At 48.0% G+C, this 5224-nt stretch overlaps 1 long non-coding RNA gene across 1 annotated transcript in view; it reads left to right on the forward strand.

Moving 5' to 3' along the window:
* Nucleotides 1-1316: 1316 nt before the first annotated feature.
* LOC123172908 (uncharacterized) overlaps nucleotides 1317-5224 on the forward strand; it is a 5303-nt gene continuing 1395 nt past the window's right edge. Inside the window, exons 1-2 of the long non-coding RNA XR_006485773.1 lie at nucleotides 1317-1751; nucleotides 1847-1956. This is a non-coding gene — a long non-coding RNA (uncharacterized lncRNA). The remainder of the gene's footprint in view (nucleotides 1752-1846; nucleotides 1957-5224) is intronic.

Raw genomic sequence — 5224 nt, forward strand, 5'->3', positions numbered from 1 at the left:
GATTGAGACTCCTCCTTGGTCCAGGGGTCACTGAAAAAACATTACCCATATCTAATGAAATTCCTTATTTTAATAAGAAAGCTTCCAGAAGGACCTAGTGCGGCGGGCATTTTCTTGCCCTGCTCGACGCTTGGTGGTGCGGGCCGACGAAGTCAGGCAGTGGCGCGGCACGGGCACCGGGCGTGGCGGCCTGGTGGTAGCAGCTGGCGTCGGAGGCGCGGGCTGCCGGCGGCGGTGTGTAGGGGCTGTGGGTGTTGGGGGTGGCGCGCGGGTCGTCGTCAAGGTCGAGATCGGATCAGGTGTGAGGTTTCGTCGGCTGTGCTTCCGGCTGCGGCTGGGCCTGAGCCTCTTGCGCATGGAGGCTGTCGTCGCCGGCGATCTCTCTCTCACTGAAAATGGACTCTCACGCTCTCTGTAACTGAAACAAAGATGGCAAGAGATTTTTGTGCCGCGCACACTTCCTGCGGCTTTTCTGTTTTCTCCTTATTCCTTATAACATGAGCTACATGCAAACTAAGCTAAACAGCTGATCCTACACTTTCGCCACTCCCAGCACGCACAACGTGCCATCCCACGTTGAACTGGTAGTGGCCAGTGCCCCGGGCTGCCTAGCGCACGACCCGGGCTATACACACACACACAGTTATGCAACATGCCCACGGCATGCACATGTACAAAGAAAAAACAAACATGCACCTAAACTGTCTATGACACGAATGAATGCTAACAGGCGGGGTCCGGGCCTTCTCTACTCGGACCTCCTGGTAGTGGCGCCCCTGCCGTCCTCTGGTCAGGTGCGACCAGGCCTGGTCTCGACTTGACGCAGGCAGGGGGCGTTCCTCTGTGTTCGGCAGGGGCTGGTCACCGCTACTGCGTGCCCGCAGTGGTAATTCTCAACGATGGTGGGTGTTGTGGGGTTCCTTCGGTGCGGGTGTGGCAGTGCTTCTCCGGCAGGCGACACAGTGTGGTGGTTGCGCCTCTCCCTCTCCTGAATCGAACCCGGCGGTGCGCAGCGCAAGGGCCGGGTGCCAGCTGCATGCGCGGTGACGATGGCTTAGATCTAGGGGTTTGTGCTTGGGCGAACATGATCGGGGCCCGGGGCGGATCGTAGCCTGTGCTTCAGGTAGGAGGGGTCGGGCATGGCTCGGGGTGTGTTCGTGGGAGGGCCTCATCCTCCCTTCGCGGGTACGGCCAGGGCCGGCCCTAAGGGGGGGCAGGAGGGGCGGCCGCCCCGGGCCCCCGTGTCCAGGGGGCCCCATCTAGGTACGTACGTAGGCCTACGACGAGCGGATGTCGCAGTCAGTTAGCTAGCCCACGCCCGGAGCTGTCGAAGCTACGCGCTAGCCCTACGTACGCTGGGCAGGCAGTCACCGTACGCAGCTTGGTAATCCACGCACGAGCACATCCACTCCTTCGGTGAGGGCCCCTGTGGTCATAGGCTCGTACGAGTTGATTGCGTGACGCCCGTCCAGTTTCCTAATTCCCATCTAATTCCGAGATCCGATTGTGAGTTCACGTCTTCGAGTATCCCCCAGCCACGATCATCATCTCTGGACGCGAACGCGAGTCGCTATTTCATGGATGAACTCTGTTCTTCCATCTCTACTCCAGGCCAGCGCCAGATTGCGCCATCACCCAGCACGCACACGCTCATGCACATCGCCGAGCGCATGCCGCAGACGCATATACATATCGCGTCATCGCCAAGCGCCGGATCAGACAATAACCAACAGCGATTCAACCGATCCAAGGTATTATCATATTCATGATTTTAAATCGCAGCAGAAAAGGCCGCATTGCGGCACAATCGCCGCTGAAAAGTTGCCCTGCGATGATTTGCATGCAGGCCAAAATCGCGGGAGATCACCGGCGATTGCAGGAAATCATGCTGATTTAGGCTAAAATTTTGATGCAAATTTGGCTGACGCAATTTCCTTTCTCCGGCCATTTTAATAGGTGATCATTATCACTTTGTTTATTGCTAATTAAGTAATTTATCTTCGTCAACATGATGCATGGCTTTTACTGTCAAACTTTTCATGCAAATTTGTTTATTTTCAGCATTGTGTGTATAAACTATATATCATAGTATCAATCTTGCTTTTAGATTTATTATAAAAAATACAGACAGCAATACTACTATAATTGTTGTGTTGCTTATATTATGGCCCCTATATCCGCACACAAAATATATAATAAGGGCCCCCGAGCTGCCCCTGAGCTTTATTTTCGCCCCGGGCCCCTAAAAACTCAGGACCGGCCCTGGGTACGGCGCTTGTTGGTGGTGGTCAGGTTACCGATGCGTCGTTGCGCGGATCGTCGCTGGTAACCACGGACATGGCATCGCATAAGCTCGCATGGCCATGGGCTCAGGGCTGGCTTTCCGGCGGTCGTCGGTAGTCCTAGAGTCATGTCCCCCAGTCCACCCGACCGAGTATTGGCTGAGGACGCAGGCGTCGGAGCTACCTACGGAGGAGGCACCTACCCAGAATTGGGGATTGATGCCGGGCTCACTAGTAGAAAACAGGGCTTTGGTTCGGCCAGAAAAAAGCATTAATCCTGGTTGCATTACGAACCGGGACTAATATGAGCATTAGTCCGGTTCGAGCGGCTAGGGCACCGTACAGGCATTAGTACCGGTTTAAATGGGACCTTTAGTCCCAGTTGGTGCCACGAACCGGGACTAAAGGGTGCGATGCCCATTAGTACCGGTTCGTGCCACCAACCGGTACTAATGCGGTTTGAGGCATTAGTACCGGTTCCTGCCAACCGGTACTAAAGGTCCCATTTTCAAACTCTACCCCACGGTGGATCGCCTTTTTAGTTTTGTAAAAAGCAAAAGAAAATGATAAAAACTTCAAAAATTAAAATCCTTCCAGATGTAGTTATGTTACTACATATACTATTTAGGAAAATTTAAAAACTTAAATTTGGACATGTTTTGCAGAAAGTGTAGGAAAAATGTAAAACGGCTATAACTTTTGCATACGATGTCAGAAAAAAACGTATAATATAGCCGTTTTACATTTTCTTTTGCTCATAAGAAACAAGCTGCTTTAAGGGAAAACACAACCAGCACAACTATCCAGGTGGTCTCTGGAAGCATCGGTTAGTCCATTATAAAAGATATCAAGTATTTCATTTTTCTTGAGAGGATGATCAGGCAAAGCATTAAGTAATTGGAGAAGCCTCCCCCAAGCTTGTGGGAGACTCTCTTCTTCAATTTGCACAAAATTATATATTTCCCTTAAAGCAGCTTGTTTCTTATGAGCAGGGAAATATTTAGCAGAGAAGTAATAAATCATATCCTGGGGACTACACACACAACCAGGATCAAGAGAATTGAACCATATCTTAGCATCACCCTTTAATGAGAACGGAAATATTTTAAGGATATAAAAGTAGCGAGTTCTCTCATCATTAGTTAACAGGGTGGCTATATCATTTAATTTACTAAGATGTGCTACAACAGTTTCAGATTCATAGCCATAGAAAGGATCAGATTCAACCAAAGTAATTATATTGGGATCAATAGAGAATTCATAATCCTTATCAATAACAAAGATAGGTGAAGTAGCATAAGCAGGATCATATTTCATTCAAGCATTCAGAGTTTTTTGTTTCAGCTTAGCTAATAATTTCTTAAGATCACTTCTATCATTGCAAGCAAGAAAGTCTCTAGCAGTTTCTTCATCCATAACATAGCCCTCAGGCACACCAGGCAATTCATATTTATTGGGAGAGTCTTCATCATCACTTTCATCAATATTATCAGTTTCAATAATTTCATTCTCTCTAGCCCTAACAAGTTGTTCATCAAGAAATTCACCAAGTGGCACAGTAGTATCAAGCATCGAAGTAGTTTCATCATAAGTATCATGCATAGCAGAAGTGGCATCATCAATAACATGCGACATATCAGAATTAATAGCAGATGCAGGTTAAGTGTCGCAAGTTTACTCAAAACAGAAGGTGAATCAAGTGCAGAGCTAGATGGCAGTTCCTTACCTCCCCTCGTAGTTGAGGGATAATTTTTTGTTTTCGCGTCTTTCAAGTTCCTCATAGTGACCAGCAGATATAAATCCCAAGTGACTCAAAGAATAGAGCTATGCTCTCCGGCAACGGCGCCAGAAAATAGTCTTGATAACCCACAAGTATAGGGGATCGCAACAGTTTTCGAGGGTAGAGTATTCAACCCAAATTTATTAATTCGACACAAGGGGAGCCAAAGAATATTCTCAAGTATTAGCAGTTGAGTTGTCAATTCAACCACACCTGGATAACTTAATATCTGCAGCAAAGTATTTAGTAGCAAAGTAGTATGAAAGTAACGGTAACGGTAGCAAAAGTAATATTTTTGGGTTTTGTAATAATTGTAACAGTAGCAACGGAAAAGTAAATAAGCGAAGAACAATATGTGAAAAGCTCGTAGGCATTGGATCGGTGATGGAGAATTATGCCGGATGTGGTTCATCATGTAACAATCATAACATAGGGTGACACAGAACTAGCTCCAATTCATCAATGTAATGTAGGCATGTATTCCGAATATAGTCATACGTGCTTATGGTAAAGAACTTGCATGACATCTTTTGTCTTACCCTCCCGTGGTAGCGGGGTCCTATTGGAAACGAAGGGATATTAAGGCCTCCTTTTAATAGAATACCGGACCAAAGCATTAACACATAGTGAATACATGAACTCCTCAAATTATGGTCATCACCGGGAGTGGTCCCGATTATTATCACTTCGGGGTTGCGAGATCATAACACATAGTAGGTGACTATAGACTTGCAAGATAGGATGAAGAACTCACATATATTCATGAAAACATAATAGGTTCAGATCTAAAATCATGGCACTCGGGCCCTAGTGACAAGCATTAAGCATAGCAAAGTCATAGCAACATCAATCTCAGAACATAGTGGATACTAGGGATCAAACCCTAACAAAACTAACTCGATTACATGATAAATCTCAACCAACCCATCACCGTGCAGCAAGCCTACGATGGAATTACTCACGCGCAGCGGTGAGCATCATGAAATTGGTGATGGAGGATGGTTGATGATGACGACGGCGACGGATTCCCCTCTCCGGAGCCCCGAACGGACTCCAGATCAGCCCTCCCGAGAGAGTTTAGGGCTTGGCGGCGGTGGTAGGGCGAGGCTCCAGGGGACCCAGCCGGGGCAACACCACCGCGGGTGAGGAGTGCCGCCGCCGC

The sequence above is a fragment of the Triticum aestivum genome, unplaced genomic scaffold (genome assembly GCF_018294505.1).
Source record: "Triticum aestivum cultivar Chinese Spring unplaced genomic scaffold, IWGSC CS RefSeq v2.1 scaffold122928, whole genome shotgun sequence".
Taxonomy (NCBI): Eukaryota; Viridiplantae; Streptophyta; class Magnoliopsida; order Poales; family Poaceae; genus Triticum; species Triticum aestivum.